The sequence below is a fragment of the Lissotriton vulgaris genome, chromosome 3_1 (assembly GCF_964263255.1).
Source record: "Lissotriton vulgaris chromosome 3_1, aLisVul1.2, whole genome shotgun sequence".
Classification (NCBI taxonomy): domain Eukaryota; kingdom Metazoa; phylum Chordata; class Amphibia; order Caudata; family Salamandridae; genus Lissotriton; species Lissotriton vulgaris.
This window is the reverse complement of record NC_141689.1, coordinates 419,409,304-419,427,119: the sequence shown is the minus strand read 5'-3', so window position 1 is coordinate 419,427,119 and position 17,816 is coordinate 419,409,304. Positions and strand designations below refer to the sequence as shown.

At 42.5% G+C, this 17,816-nt stretch overlaps 1 protein-coding gene across 2 annotated transcripts in view; it reads left to right on the top strand.

The window, feature by feature from the left end:
* CDC20B (cell division cycle 20B) overlaps positions 1 to 17,816 on the top strand; it is a 374,231-nt gene that overhangs the window by 304,844 nt on the left and 51,571 nt on the right. The gene's annotated exons all lie outside the window — the stretch shown is intronic.

The window sequence follows — 17,816 nt, the reverse complement described above, 5'->3', positions numbered from 1 at the left end:
TAAAACCATACAGACCTGCATGATAAAGTGATGCTTATGAGCTTGGAAACGTACACCTTATATATCAATTAATTATGGAGGTCAAAGTGGGGGGCAACTTTTAGACACGATGTTCCCAAACATTTACAATGTAACAAAAACAGGAGGGCATATTACCAAGGGGAGCGATAGGCAATTATAGCCGATTTAGCTGCTGTTTTCGGACGCTAAGCGTCGATAATTCTATTGCCCTATTAGCAAGCTGTCGCTAATTGTTGTTAGCGACAACTTTTAGGCGATAGCGAGCGGTTTGGGGCCCGCTTTGCATGTCAGCGATGTTTATCGCTAATGACATGCAAAGTGGGCGTACCCAACCAGTTAGCGATTGAAAGCAGTCGCTAACGTCGCTATCGCCTATTAGCAAGGCAGGCATAGCGTTGGAAATATTTGCGCTAAGCGTGAATATCTCCAAATACTAACACCTGCCCAGACCAGTTCTTAGCCATGTTATCCAATGTGAGGTGGATAACATGGCTAAGAGCATTTCGTCGCTGTCGCTGGATATTTTAGCACAATGGAGAAAAACGTTACTAATAGCATGTTTTCTCCGCTAACATATCCAGCGATAGGCAGCGATACAAAAAATCATTGCTAAGCCTATTTAGCGATAAATATCGCTACTTGTTGGTAATATGCCCCAGAGTCCCTAATTTGTGTTAAAAGACAACCGTCCGGGGTTAATTCCGTCTGTTGAGATGCCTCTTCTGCAGTGGAAGGGAGGGTGTTTCCTGTGAGGCCAAGGGAACCTCGGACAGCCGAACAATAAGGGTGATTATTGTCAGAAAGAAATGCAAATGTGTTCAATTGGTTGATCTGCAAACATGAAAGCAGCTTGACTGAAATTGATGCTTCGTTATGACAAAGATTTATTCTTTCTGAGAGGTATTTTAAGGATGTTAGCAGCCAAGCTGTGGAGTGTTTGCTCCTAATGGGCAGTTTTAAACTATGTGTGTACTAGATGCAGTCCATGTAATACCGAAATCTGTGTCCCTGTTTTACTAACATTTAACGAAATTCAGTGCAGCACTATGTTGCATGAAAGTGAGAGAACAAAACTGAGTCATATTTCAAACAATATGGTGTTATTCTGCTCTCTCCTAGTGCTAGCACACCTATGACTACCTAGTACCAATCCAGGCCCCCTTGTGCCATGTCAAAAGTGTGCTTGGGTTGTGGTCAGAATAGCTTTTGTGCAGGAACAGATACCTTCCAGCACAAAATCTATTCTTAGAAGCATATCTCTCTTTGCATGTGTGATGTATAATGCAGCGCACATGCAAAGAGGAAGTTACAAGTAGAAATAAAGATATTATTTCTCATTAAGCCAGCCTTGGGTAGGTGATCTATTGTGGCACAAACAAATGTTTACTGACTTTACTAAATATGGATATGTGTCACAATACATGGGCAGATGAACAGGAACCCCCATGCTCCACAGATGAAATGCCTACCTGATGCACGTTAACGCAAGGCAGCACTATGCTTTATACAAAGTCAAGCAAAGCCACACAAATCAGACTTTGTTGTTTAGTAAATATCAAATTAGATTTTGCATTGGAGCAACTCCAAAACAACATTTTAGGAAATCTTTGCCTACATTTTAAAACCTAAATCTTTTGGCTTAATTTGTGGTAGCCTATTTTATACCATGTTTAATGCAAGTTTAAAATAAAGACTTACACATTCACAGGGCTTTCTATCACACACTGGGAGCTCACAGAACTAAAAATATCCAAGTCACTATTTCCCAGTGCACCAACCACAGTTCATTCAGCTCTGTGATTCTCTGGTTACACACACAACAACATCTGCGGTGATCGCATTACCAATGGAGGTTTCATAATGTAAAATATTACATTTCCCACTGATAGTTTAATTTGCATTTATTTGTCCCTTAAGGTGTATATTACTTTATATATAGTTATCCGAAGGTAAAAAAAAACAAATAGCTACAGAAAGTTTTTTTTTTAGCTACACTCTTTCCCATAATTGTGTATGCACGCCTGCTACAGCTTAATTAAAATGTTGCAGTAATGGATATAAGTGAAATAGTTCTGACATCTGGAGCCTCAATATAGAAATGGTGGTCAGTGATTGACTGTGACAGCTTTGTAGTGGTACCGTCAGTACCATATCAACTATTGATCGAGGGCGTATGGTAAGATGGGAGTTTTAGCTGTAAGCATGAAAGCACAACTGTGAACAGACAGCCTTTTTGTTATTCATTTCACATATTTATACCACACTCATAACTTGTAAGGAGTAGCAGGGCGAAGAACGGGGCATATTACCAAGCAATAGCGATAATTATCGCTATTGCTTGGTTAGAGACAAAAATTCACCGCTGAGCTGCGGCGATTTTTATCGCAGATAAACCTTGGTATTACCAAGGTTTATCGCAAATGCGATAGAAATCGGCCGCAATGCATGAATATCGCTGAAAAGTCAGCGATATTCATGCATTACCGAGCTAATGCTCTTAGCCATGTTATCCACCTCCCATTGGATAACATAGCTAAGAACTGCTCAGGGGCAGGTGTTAGATTTGGAGATATTCGCGCTTAGCGCGAATATCTCCAAAAGTTGGTAATAGGAGATAGCGATGTTAGCGACTGTTTCCAGTCGCAAACATCTTGGCACGCCCACTTTGCATGTCATTAGTGATAAATATCACTGACATGCAAAGTGGGGCCCAAGATGGTCGCTATCTCCTACTAGCTCTCGCTAACTGGTGTTAGCGACAGCTAGGTAATAGGGAGATAATTTTAGCTCTGCTTTCCTGGCTTTTAAAGCCAAAAAAGCAGAGATAAACCCCCTTGATAATATGCCCCAACATTTCTAACAACAGGTATTAAGAAAACTAACATAACTCAGCAAGAGCAAGTTAGTAGGAGAGGACTAAAATACATTTTGGGCAAAAACATCCCAACAGAGCGAAAAGCAAATTACATGAAGCAGATGCAACAAAAAGATGGCAAATCTAGTATACGTGCCATAGTAGAGGAAAACTACAGCTCTTGAGACAAAATGGAACCACAAAATTTCAGCAAAGAAATGGGAAAGCCAAGGAAAAGAGGTGAGTGTATAGAGCTCCTCAACAGCTAGCAAAGAATGATGGGAGACCGATGTCAGCATAATCTCATTTCAGGCTCGATGGAGCTTTAGGTTTGTCAGGTCACCAGGGATATGAATCTTTAGGCTTGCTGGTAAAATACTCAAGTGACCCCAAGAAAAGGGCCTTGAATATTAGGCAACTTAGGGGCATATTTACTTGTAAAGTGGCGAAGTTTTTCACTAAGCCAAGAAGGCTAACCACACGCTTTGTCACTTTAGAAACGCAGGCCTGCTCCATATTTACAAGAATATGGTACAGCGCTCCATTTTCCCCTTCCTTGATGCTAAATCTAGCTGCCTAGCCCCAACGCAAAGACCCTTGCATCTTAGTACAAGGGTGTCTGCATTGCAGGGCAAGATTGTTTATGTGCAGGAAGGTGTCTCTTCCTACACATAATCTTTAAATTACATTTTGTAACTTCTATGTTTGCTGCTCAAAGCAGCACATACAGAAGTTGCAAAACATAATTTTTTTAAATGATTGTTTATGTGCAGGAAGGGACACCTTCCTGCATATAAACTATCGCTGACGTTTTGCTGTTTCCATGTACGCTGCTCAATGCAGCACACATGGAAACAGCAAAAATTAGGAGAAATTAAACATCTCTCCTCATTTCGCCAGAGGAAGACCAGGTTTACCCTGGTCTTAATTTTGGCACTGCCCCATAATTACATCACCCTTGTAAATATGGGGCACCATCACAATCAATAGGTGTTGTGGTGGAACGCCCACAGCAACACCCATTGCCCTCCCCTTTCACTCAAAGTATAGCTTGAAAGGGTGCCTTATTTACAAGGCAGCATTAAGCTATGTTAAGGCGAAATCCTATCGCCACCACAACGTTCTGAAAAGTGACATTGTGGTGGCAATTGAGACTTGTAAATATGCCCTTCAGTTTAAATAAAATGTGAGCGTGCCCATGAAACCAGAGCATATTAAAATAACCAGGATGGAGTCTACTCTCTTCTATTTGTAAGTGAGGGCGGCCGCCGAGGGCAGAACCAGCTCAAGCGCAGTCCATGGGCCTGTTTTACAGCCCCAATCCTATAATTTTCATGATTACATGAATTCATTATACTGCTGGAGCATTTCTGTATTTTCTCAAATCAACTCACTATACTATCTCATTGTGTGGAAGCATGGAATTATTTTCCTCTACTTTACTCCAACCACACTGGGCCCTCCTATGTAGAGTACACTCAACTGTATTTGTCTCTCCCAATGGATCTTTTAAGGAAGGTAGGAGAGGTGATTCTAGAAATTACCAAACTTCTTCATCACTTCCCCTCTTAGTTCCAATTTTTCCAAAATTCCACAGTTTCAATGAAGAAACATAGACACAAATTAAAGTCAAAGTCCAATTTAGTTTTCAAGTTGTATAAGCACTTTCTTCAGCATCTCAGTTAGAAATGTAATAGTTTTAATAAGAGCACTCAGCATTTGTGCAGAAATGCTTTAAGCTTTAAGCTTAACAATATAGAGGTACAAGGTCCATCTACTATTAAGATCGAAGCATGGTTTTTCAATCTAACAGGGATAACCTACTATAATACAAGGTACAGGGATGAACATCTTAAAGTCTCTAAGGGCATTGTCCATTAGCTGAAGGTAAGAAAATTCTAGTTCGAGTTCAGTTAAGGTTCGGCAAGAAAGGCATCAGTCCATCTGCTACGGATTGTAGTATTGAGCCATAAATCCAAAAAGAAACTAATTGTGAATCCTCTTATATCAGTCAGCATAGGAAAGACAATAAATGAAGTGCGTCCGTAACTTATAATAGAAAAAATATTTGAGTGCAATCCATAAAGCAAAATAAATTGAGAGAGTTGCCCCTCTTCTGGGGTTTCTTCTTTTATATGCCCACAATAGAATGTTCAAGTCAGGTGGTGTCACACCACTATCGAAAGACCATAGCTAGTTCATGATGCTCATTAAATCATTCAGAGAATAGAAACATTGGCAAAGTTTCCCATGCATTACATAAGAATGGAGAGATTTACAAGATATACGCAATAGCAACATATAGCGCTGTAGGTAACTTAGTACAGGGTCTCCGTATTCTCATGGGAATCAAATCATGTTGCGATCAAGCAATGTACAGTTTGCAATAAGAAATGCAACATTATTCATAATCACTAGGCCATTATTAAAAACGTTATACTAGTCATCCTAGAATGAAGCCTTACTTGGTTTCACAGTCAGTTCATCTAATGCATTTACACGTATTTCTAAAAATGATATAAATTCATAATAAATGTTATTATTCAGTATTAGTATTCATGTATTATCATCTTCATGCATTACTTATGCCTAGGTGTGCTTAATTACTGCATATTTCATTATTGCTATGAAATCTCACGTTTTTCTATATTTAAGATCTAAAATGTATTTAAACATTTTTATAATCTTTAACACTTCTAATATCATTCTCTAAAATGTCAAGCTTCTAGCACTTAATTTAGTACTAATACCATCACATTTTCTTCTGTATGTTATTTCCCCATAGCACTCTATTATGAAATTAGGCAATCATTTTCTCTTTTCATGTATTATATGTAAATGTATACATGTGCATGTATTCTTATTTCTTTAAAAAGTCACTCTTTTTCAGTGATTTTGCTACTCTTGACTTCCTTTTAATTGTATTTTCCATCTAATGTGTGAAACATGTGATTTCCAAATTTGTGTTCTCATTTCATTTGTTCATGTAAAATATTCTCAAGATGCAAGCTCTATCAATACAATTGACCAACAGTTGCAATCCCTGTCCGACAGACCTTTTTGCAAGGTCTTATAGTATTCTGCTTCACAGAATGATATATTTTGTGAGATGAAACATGAATTAGAAGAACAGAAAGAAAGAGAAAGCAGTGAGGAGGAGCACGGATGGAATATTTAGAGAAAGAGAATGTAGTAAGGTAGGGCACAAGTCATAAAAAAAGAAGTGGGAGGACTAACCAAGGACATAATTAACACACGAGGGTAATCACCCAACCGTTGCTTTGGACTGCCTTTCTCCCCCCGGACTTGCAGCACTCTTCCTGGACTTTCAGACCTGGACCTCTGTGTTCCCCGCCATTTTCTCTCTATGACTCACTTCTTCTTCTACCTTTCTCCTCCGCCTTTTTAGCGATCTCTCACCTCCCCCTCTCTGTCCTAGTGACCTCTCTATTGTCTCTCCTGATGCCTACTTGTGACTATCTGCTTCCCTCTCTGGTTTGTCTCACTTTCCTGCCCTTCTCTGTCCCTCCCTTGGTGATGTGACTTTAAAACCAGTCTTATCCCCTCCCTATGTATATAGAGATAACTCTAATCACTAGTATATACAGTAGATGTGACTTTTAGAGTATATCCATGTGTATCCCCTCCCTATGTATATAGAGATAACTCTAATCACTAGTATATGCAGTAGATGTGACTTTTAGAGTATATCCATGTGTATCCCCTCCCTATGTATATAGAGATAACTCTAATCACTAGTATATGCAGTAGACCGTTGTGCTCTCTTCCATTGCTATGTGACTCTTAGAGTATATCCAGGTGTATCCCCTCCCTATGTATATAGAGATAACTCTAATCACTAGTATATGCAGTAGACCGTTGTGCTCTCTTCCATTCCTATGTGACTCTTAGAGTATATCCAGTCTTACCCCTTCCCTATGTATATAGAGATAACTCTAATCACTAGTTTATGCAGGAGTCCGCTCTGCTCTCTACCATTCCTATGTGACTCTTAGAGTATATCCATGTGTATCCCCTCCCTAAGTAGATAGAGATTTCACTAGTATATGCCTAGAATATATCCATTTGTATCTCCTCCTTGTGTGACTTTATCTCTTGTACATTTGCAATTTTTTTCTGTTTGTACCTTTTTATAACGCATGTAATCCTAAATCCGTATGTTTTCAACTGGTTCTTATGTAAGTCAAAAATTTGCAAATTCGTTTTGTACCGTCAGTCCTTATGTTTGAAACTGGGTCCTATGTAAAGCGCTCTGACACCTTCGGGTAAAGTTCGCGCTATATAAAATTGCATAAATAAATAATAAAATAAATAACCAAGTTAGGCTGTATGCAATTGACACCATGGCATACAACATCATGGAGGGTGACATAGCGGATAGCATCACAGGAAGTAGCATCGTAACCCATGACTTAACAGGAAGTGACATCACAAGTAGTGCCATCAGATCTTAAGGCCACACACATATGTTTAGCAGGTCTATCCTGAATACATTTGAGCGCATTACAATATTTAACAAATGAGATGTTGAGTTGTGTCAAAAACTCTGCCACAAAGAAATTGGCAGCAAGGAGAAATGTAGCAGTAAATCTGTTGTGCTTAATTGGTTGCACAGCCAGCATCTTAAAATATCTTCTGGGTTACGGCACCTGATGCATAGATCTTTGTGCCCCGAAAATCTCAGATAATAATTATAATCATAATGGTAAGATATTTCCGGAGGTTAATGAACTTCCTGGAGACATCTGTATTTTGTCTAGTCCCTGTTTTGAATCAGAGAAGCATAGAGGGTTAATAGCAAGCTGTGTGCTGTTGTTTCCACTCCATTGCATTTGCAGATAGGTGTGATATTTCAGATAGCTCCCAGACTGGGTACTCAATCAAAAGGAGGCCTTTCATCCTTAAAATCAGCCTTTGTTTCGGACTGAGCTGAAATTGAAAATAACAAAGCACCGTCGCATCCACGTTGCTGCTTGGAATGAAAGCAGACAACGTGCAGGTGCTGCTGAATGTGTCCCGGTGTCTGAAAATTACGCTGAGTTGAGTTGAGCATGTTGCTCTGGGGCCCAACTTCTTGGCAGGGGAGATGGTGTTCACCCTTTTAAAAGTGTGGGTAGAGGCCGTCCATCCATGTGTGCCCTCGACATATGCCCTGAGATGAGAAGAAAAATAGAAGGCAAGAAAAAGAATAGAGAAAGACAAAGCAAGAGAATAATAATAAGAAGAGAAAAAACAAGAAGGTAAAGGAAAAGACCAGGCAGAGAGGACCACAGAGAAAATAGCATATTAAGATTGGCAATATACCTGATTTGAGTGGAGACCTCTGACAATATATTTTGAACTACCCAGTTACGCCTCTGTGTGATAAGGCCATGCACAAGCCAATTGCTTTGATTTTAAAAGGATGTTGCACTTTATGAGTAAATGCATTTAAATAAAGTAATTCTGTTTTGAAATTATTCTTTTTTTTTAAAGCTAGCAATTGAGAAGCTATAGTACGAATACCATACATTTTGAAAAGTACTGTAAATACTGAACAATACTACGTATAGGAGCCAATATAGTTCAGGTACACTCCAATTGATATACTTTACATAATACCCTTAGCCAACAGCATACCTCTACAATTATATCACAACATGTGTAGTAGCAGATCAGGAAGTCTTGGATCAGTAATGTCTATTTTACAATAAAATGAAAGCATGAGGGAAGAGAAACGAAACGTGGGGGTGGTTAAGAGAAGTAGACAATAGGGAGTGGTAGTAATGTCAACAGTATCAGTTACTGCATCAGTTACAGTAATTACAATGAAACAGTGTGAAACAGCCTTTGCCATACAGTAATTGTGGAGAAACTACAAACTAGAAGGTAATTTAGGATAGGGTAGCTACAATGAAGAGCAGAAATCCTCAATCTCAAAAAGGGGGAAAAGAACAAAGTGTGAACCAGGTCCATATCGATCAGTGATATCAATAGGAACTCTTGTGGTATTAGCAATGCTCTCCAAGAGCAACAATGCGGGTCTACCTATTATAATGTGTGTGTTGGCCACACCAGAATTCCTACAGCTCTCAGCCACGGCCGTGCAGGTAGGAGTGGTGAGGCCAAGTGAGGGAGGGGATTTTGACGGACGATGACTAGGGAAAATTAAATAAATAATTAACTTTCCCTCGGCATCGTCCGCCAAACCCCTCCCTCACCCGGCCTCACCGCCCCCCCTCCCCCCCCAACCCCCATCTTACCAGCACGGGCCACAGGTGATAGCTCTGTCCCACAGTTTGCTATAAACAGTCAGGGTCTGGATTAGAAAGAATTCATTTAAAAATAAGCAAACATAGGAAACCCATTACCTTGACTTCATTAGCAAAAGGCAAATTTAATTGTTACATTTGTCACTTTGACACCTTTTATTTGTCCTAAGAGATCATCTTATTCCACCCCAAACAACTTTGTGGGTGTTAAAAATTGGGTTGTTTGTTGGTTGGGGTATGAGCCATAGGCAAGCAGCAACCACAATCCTAGTAAGAAGCAGGCAAACCCTAAATAAACCCCTGTGCTCACCCTCTGGAAGCTTGGCAAAGAACCATCAGGCTTAACTTAGAGGCAGTGTGTAAAGTATTTATGCAACACTTCAAACAGTAAAACAATGATTAGAAATAGATACTTTATTTGATTTTAAAAAAAATCATAAAAGGGTGGACTTACCACCATGCAAGCGACATTTACATCATAAAAACAACGCAAAATCAACTTTAAATCAAGTTAAAAACTGATATCGTAAAATGTGCAGAATTAGCAGGGAAAGTTCTAAAAGGAAAAAGGATAAGAGGAGTAGTGTGAGTTCGATCTGGGTGCACTTTATTTATAACTCATAATAAGAGGGAGAAAAGTAAAAGGTATCGAAGAATAACGGAAATTCAAACAGGGTGCACGTTGTTTTCAACTCGTGATACAAAAAAGACAATCGTTTAGGGAGGAGGGGAGAAGACAGGAAGAGTCCGTGGCCGGCCAGAGCTTGGCCTATTGTCCAGAGACCTCTTTGGTTGCTGCCCTGTTTTCCAGCTCTATGGCGGCAAGATTCAAAAATGTTATGGTTTTACATGAGAGTTCTATCGAAGATCCACTTAGGCATCTTATCACCCCCACCCTGCAAGTTCTCACCTGGGCTTCTCTTAAGAGTGGTAGAAGGAGCGTTTTTCTAAGATTCTGAAGTGCCGGGCATATGCATATAAGGTGCAGTGAAGACTCTGCAATAAAAACTACCACACAAAAAGATTTCACACCACATTAAAAAATAGAGCTTAATTTAATAAATAAAACAAAACCAAAACTATGAATATCCAATTGGTAGAACTTGAGTTATTAATTTTTAAAGAACAAACTGTAAAATAGCGCTTACAAAAACTAAGCTCTTTATTTAGAAAAACTGGTCACGTCAAACCGGGACAAAGTCAACATTTCAGGCCGACTGTGATCGAATGTGGGTCGGATACAGGGACCCAGTGAGGCCCGCTGTACAAAAGTACCTTACTCCTGGTTGCATCCACGTCGAGGATGCTGGGTGCAGCCGAGGCGATGCATCTGTGCCGATCCACACAGTGGCGGCAATGCGCTGATCCATATCTGTGCAGCAGCAGCAATGTGTGGCTCTGATGATTGGTGAGCTGCAATACAGAGATTCGCTGTCCTGGTAGCAGTCGACAGGGATGAGAATCCTTGAGCTTTGTGCCAGGAAGAGTAGAGTGAAGCGTAGGTTCCAAAGGTGTTGTGTCCATCTGATTCATGCAGCAGAGGTGATGCGCTGGTTTTGGACCACGGAACAATGGTAATGAATCTGTTCTGATCCCCGCAAATGAGGTGATGCACCGGTTCTGACCCATGCAAAGGAGGCAATGGGCCTGTTCTGATTTGTGCAGCAGAGGCGATGCATCCATTTGATAGAAGATACATGGGTCCTGCTAGTGCAAACACCTTAGACCCACTTCCAAGGGCCTCGGACTGGAGTGGCACCACTTGGCAGGGCAGTCTCATAGATGGCAGAGTCTAGGTGCAGAAGCAGGGTGGTTGGGAGTCTTTTATGTCCCTGAGAATTCAGATCAGGAGCCCAGCGAACTAGCCCTTGGAGTCACTTCGGATTCAAGTGATGCAGGGCACCTTCTTCTCACCCAGGCAGGGAAACAGGCAGCAGTCCAGCAGAGTGGCTGTCCTTTAGCAGCACAGCAGTCCTTCTTTCTTGCAGAGTCTTCACAGGTCATAAAGTGTACTGAAGTGGTGGTGTCAAAGTTCCTGTACCTATACCCAGTTGGGCCTTTGAAGTAGGGAGACTTACAAAGAAGTGTGCATAGGTGCTCCTGTCCTGCCCTCGCTCTAGACTCACTACAAGGGGGTATGCAGTACTTTGTGTGGGGACAGGACACAGCCTATTCAGGTGTAAGTGACACTCAGTCTGGATTCTCCCTCCCATACTGCCAGGATAGTTAATCAAGTTACACCTAAGCTCCCATTGTGTGTGGCAGTCTAGGGGAAACACACAAAGCCCAGCTGTCACCCTCCCCAGATGCATATCAAAGACAGGCAGCAGACACCTACTGGCTAAAGTAAGAAAATGCCATCTTTTAAAAGTGGCATTTTCAGAATTGCACTTTAAAATCTGACTTCTCCATAAGTTGTGATTTTAAATTGTGTTTCAAGAGACACCAAACTTGAAAACTCTATTGCTTCAGAATTATTGAGAGTCTCACTTAAAAATGTAATCAGGCAATATCAATGTTATCATATGGCAGAAATAGGCCTTGCAATAATGAAAAACTAATTTGAGAGTTTTTACTACCAGAACATGTAAAACTTAAAGGTACATGTCTTGCCTTTTAAATACACTCCACCCTGCCCTCTGGGATATCCAGGCCCATTCCTTAGGGGTGACATATGAATAATAAGCATTGGCATAGCCAATAGGTCTCGCTTTTGGGACCTTATAAGTATTTAGTTATGCTGCACAATATTCTTGGTGCAACAACCTCAACTGTTGCGTAGCTAAAACACTTAAAAGGTCCCAAAAGCGAGACCTATTGCCTATACCAATGCTTGTTCTTTTAGCTAACGGCTTAAAGATTAAGTATTTTTTATTGCAAAAAAATGAAAGACCATTGACTGTTATGCAATTATTTTATATTACAAATCATATTTACCTTTACAGTGACCAATACATTCACGCCATGTATATTTTACAGTTCCTGCTCTCTGTCTCTGTTCCTCCGTACTTCCAGTTCTACCAATGGGGAAACACATATCTCTCCTCTGTACATATTCCACTTGGCCAATTTTCTATCCCATTTCTTCGGACACCCACGTGCGATAAATACTTCTTTCTCAGTTATCATACCTTTATCCATTTCCATCCTCCATACTGCTACTCCTGGCGGCCTGGCACCTCTCCCCCCCCCAGCGCATTGAGACCCTCACGGGTGAGTAGCGCGCTATGCAAATTCCCTGATTGATTGATTGATTGATTGTAGCCTCCCATATGTTTAGCAGACCTAGTCGTGGCATCAAAGTAACTGTCTTACCCAGGGCAGAACGCATATGTGTCACAATCCTGTCCCATCGGTTTTGCACCAACGGACATTCCCAAACCATATGATAGAAACTGGCTGACTGTCTGCATCCCTTGAAACATCGTCTGGCCTAGACCCAATCATTGCCAGAGTGATCCTGGTCAGGTATGAGCGATGTAGGATACGGAGTTGAATAAGGCGGTATCTAGGTGTGATGGCAGCCTCTCTTGGAGACATCAGCGCTTGCCTCCAGTCCTCCTCTTCTATAGTTTCTAAGTCTCTTTCCCATTTCTCTTTGAGCTGCACGAAGGAGGCTGGCATATTATAATAATATACCAGTAAATTGGCATGGCTCGATACTGACCCCTATATTTAAAGGAGGAGAAAGATCAAATCCATCACACTACAGGTTGATAGCCCTTCTGGATGTAGAGGCCAAATACTATGTCACTCTGGTGCTAGAAGAGCTTAAGGCCTGGTCTGAAAATCTCAATCTTATCCCGGCCAACCAGACAGGCTTCAGGTAAGGTCTAGGGACAACAACAAACATCCTAGGTCTAGCACTAATTGCAAACAAGTGTAAGCAGAGGAAACTACATCTCTACCTCTGCTTTATAGACCTAAGAGCAGAATACAATTTCTCAATTACGCGTCCGTAATCTGGGTACCCACCTCGTACCCTGCTCCCTCCTTTCCAACCAGGCCAGTGTCTTTCCCGCCCTGTCTCCTAGTTCGTATAGTCTATGGTGAGCAGCCGTCTGTGTCGCTATCATTTGTTCTCGGGCTTTTAATTTGTATTCCTCCCTTTTAAGCGCCAATGCATGAAGCAACTCCTCCGAGGGGTGGAGCGCATATTCCGCCTCAAGTTCCTTGAGTGAATCTTCCAACTGTATCAGTATCTCCTGCCTTTTTGCGACATATCGCATTTACAGCGAGAGTGCATTTCCTTTAATAACTACTTATACGCCTCCCAGATCGTTTACACTGAATCTACAGATCCTAAATTTTCTTCCAAGAAATAGCCAGTTTTATCACCTAGCTCCTCTCTTATGTCAGGGATCTTGAGCAACCATGGTTTAATGACAATGGTACGGCTCTGCTGTTTGGCACCATGTGTAACATCTATTCCTACTGGGGAGTGATCTTATAGACCTCTGGGATACGTCTTGGGCCTCCTAAAGTTACCCACTGAGGCTGCATATGTTAAAAATTAATCAATCTGGGAAAGGCTGTCATGCACACTGGAGAAATAGGTAAAATCTATAGGGTCACCTTGCAACTCCCGTCCCACATCTATGAGCCCTAATGCTGTGGTGAAATCTGTCATTAGTTCATTTGGTCGCATAGTTTGTCTTGCTGGGCGTCGATCTGTTAAGTCATTCATCGTCATATTATAGTCTCCCCCCAGTATCAAGACTCCATCTGGAAGATCTGTGAGCACCCGACCTAACTCCGCTATGGCCACCTTACCTAATGCTGGTGGTAAGTAGACTGATACAGTATTTAAAGCTCTTCCCTTCCATTGAGCCTCCGCTACTGCGAACCTTCCTTCACGTATTAAGTACAATCAGGGGAACATTCTTCCTAACAAGGATACACGTACCTCTGGAGCCAGTAGTGTAATCCGCATGCACCAGGAGCTTATATCCCCACCTATTTAGGGCCTTACTTTCATTGCCAACCAGATGAGTTTCCTGTAAGAGAACTAGGTCCGGGGACTGTCTTTTCAGATATTATTGAACTATCCCTCTCTTAATTTTATCTCCCAGCCCATTAACATTCCAGGGGAGCACAGAGAGCACCGATTCACGATCGACTACCATTGGTAAAGGATACAAACATCACTATGTAGGTCGAATACAAGGTCAACATTATCCTGAGCATCATACAGAAAACAAAATCAGCACCAGCCATTAGTCTGCCATTAAAACATGAACGTAAAGGAAAAAACCAATATAGCAATTTATATTCACCCCAAAGCCTGTTCTTCAATGTTGTAGCATAAAACCATACCATTGGATCAATGTTATGACAACAACAATGTCTGTCCCATTCCCCTCCTACCCCCCCAATCCCTCTAACTCCCCCCCCACCCTGCTACCCTGCCTGTGGATTCAAAACTACCCACCCCCAAACTTGACAGAGTGCCTCTCACCCCATTAAGCATGCTAAAAATGCAGGGAAAACCAACCCTCCCCACTCATGGCTACCTCAAACTTACCATTTATAACTACCACCGTTTCTCCCAGAACTAAAGTCAAGCAGTATCATATAACATCGATCTATTCAGGACATATTTCACATCATTTACCCCGAGTATCTCAATAAGCAGTTGCATTACTAATTTCAGAAAGCACCATCACATCCTCTCTACTTGCGCATCTTATGTAGAGGGAGATGTCGCAGTTCAGTCCAAAGACGAATTAGTCCTGTTCTTCCAGCCTGCTAGATTCCATGGTCGCCTCCATAGCCACCAAGTCCGAACGATTATCTTTTTGCATCTCCTGTCTGCGAGGGCAATTCCTCCTCCGATGTTACACTGTTGTCCATCCCTCCATCCAGTCCCAGACCTCCTCCGGCGAGTCGAAGAACCAAGATTTTCCATCTGATTCCACCCTCAGTCGCGCAGGGAAAAAGATTGAATATTTCACTTCACGGTCTCTCAGTTACCGCTTCACTCCTCCTTTGGGCCTGAACTTTAGCTGTTAAATCAGGAAAGAACTTCACCTCGGAGTTATCAATTTTCAGTGGAGGAGCAGACCTGGATGTTTGCAATATTATATCTCTGTCACGATAATTAAATACCCTGGCAATCAGCGGCTTCTGGGGCGCACCTACTTTAGGTCTACCTCCCAGCACTCTGTGAGCACGTTCTATAGAGAAGTAGTTAGACAGCGACTTCGGCTTCAGATGTTTTGTGATTAATTCCTCAACATACAAGTCTGCAGCTGGCCCCTCTGTCTTTTCCGGGACACCTCGTATTCGAATGTTGTTGCGGCGGGCCCTGCCTTCATAATCATCCAGTTGCTGCTCCATCCTGTCCTGCTTTTTCTGCATCTCGAGCATTTGACTTTGTAATTCCGAGGTGTCCGTCTGTCGAGCGTTCGTCACAATCTTCAGCTCTTTTACCTTCTCATCCATTTTCCTGAAATCAGCTCGAAGTAGCGACACCTCTACTGTAACTGAGTCCACCGAGGTGCGCACTCCACCTTTCGCCGCCATAATATCATGGAGAGTCGGTTCCGTTCCTTGCGGTTGTCCCACCCCCGGGCCCTCTTTCTCCGATCTAGGTGATTCGCTCTTTTCTCCACTTTTAGCCCAAGCAAATTTCGCCAATTGTTTCTGGGCATTGGTCCTCGACCCTCTACCCCCTGTCGCCATTATTGGAGGAGCCTCAGGACTCGCACAGTCAATAGGGCAATTTGCGTTATCATAGGCGGCTTCGATTGGCTATCACTTCACTCATGGTCTCGTCGCCCCACTCTCTCACACCACCACTTGCAGTTTCTTGATATGGGAATTGTCTACCCGGGATCTCTTACTCTCTACCAATTGCCCCTGAGGCACTCCAATACCTGTTCCTTGTGCCACTATGTCTTGTGACCTGATCGCCACACAGAGTTTCATAAAGGCCAAAAAGCCGGGGCCTTAGAGTTTGCCACCGCCAGGCGCATTAATCACCACAAATGCGCACCTCCGTGGGCTATTCAGGCAGGCCTTTGCAAGCTCCTGCACTTTTCCCAGCTATCGACCGGCAGACCGAGTCACCTCCGAGGGGGGGACCAGGCGCTCCAGGATTGCCTTACTCTGCCATGGCCTGGTTTCTGATCCCCTCAATTTCCTACTTGCCTGGGGAGGGGGGGAGGCGCGCCCCAGCAATCGGCTTCGCTTTTGTCTGCCCTCGCCCCCCCCCGCCAATGCCCCTCGCTTGATTCCGCTTCTTTACCGGGAGCGTCGCGGGAGGATCCCCTTAATGTCAGTATATAGGCCCAAAGCCGGGGGCTCACGTTTGGCGGTAGCCGCTGCCGCACCCCAGGCTGTCCAGCTTCGCCTCCACCAGCTCCTCCCCTCCTCAATACCAGGTGAAAGGCGATCTGTTACTCAAGTCTATGACGTATCTGGAGTATAACTGTGCCTAGGTTCGACACATGGTGTGCATGAGTTTTGAAGCTTTTTCTCCCATCATTCCTGTACACAAAAATCATATTAAAAAAAGTAAAGGCCATGAAGGTCAGCACTAGTTGGAAACCAGGGGTTTGTGCAATGCTTTTTTTGTACGCAAGTTATTTGACGAACCTTTCTATCTCAAGTGTTTAGAGACTGGAAGGGAAGTTGTATTCAGGACAAAATGTTCACGAGTTACCGGTGCAACTCGTTTTCACAGCACTCGAGAGCAAAAGACATTTTATTTCTGAGGCAATAAACGATCTAGAGAAGAGATATTCTTGAGAGCAGGTAAAAACAAGTGCGGACCGCAGCCGCGAAAGTTAAAGCGAACCTGAGGGCACCACTCAAGCTGTTTCAGTGGCACGCGCAGCTGGAAGTCCATGTATGGCACTTTTACCTTGCGGGAGCCAGCGTGATAATTACTAACAGATGGCGCCGCTGCCGGCTCCTGCGAGGTAAACGCCATACATGCACGAGTACTAATAGGAAAGAGTGCAAAACATGCACAAGTTTCAACTGAAGCCTAGGGCGATTCCAAGAGGTCCCTCCTAGCAGTGCTTGCGCACTGCCTAGGCGAGACCTAAAAAGGAAAGGTTTGGGCCTGGCAAGAGGTTTATCTTGCCATGTCAAAATGGAAGTGAAAATTGCACACACAAGCTCTGCAATTGCAGTCCTGAGCCATGGTTAGAGGGCTACTTAAGTGGATGGCTCAATAAGTGCTGCAGGCCCACTAGTAGCATGTAATGTACAGGCCCTGGGCACATGCAGTGCACTTTACTAGGGACTTATAAGTTAATTAAATGTGCCAATTGGGGATGAGTCAATATTATCATGCTGAGGGGGAAAGAACATTGGTACTTTAGCACTGGTTAGCAGTGGTAAATTGTACAGAGTCCTAAAGCCAGCAAAAACTAGATCAGAAAAGTGGAGGAAGTAGGCAAAAGCTTGTGGGGATGACCACCCTAAGGTTGTCAGGTCTAGCAGTGGGTCATTGTTTCGAGTTTATGTATTTCTTAATTATGAGAATGTTATTATTTAAGACTAATGTCTCAGAAATCTGCAGGCCTCTTTCCATCACAGTACTTCTTCACAAAATGGCACCTCACTGTGATCAACAGCATTAATTAGTCTGATTAAAAAAAAATCTCCTGTGAAAATTAAAGTTTGGATTTAGTGCAGGAAATCAGACATGTTAATTC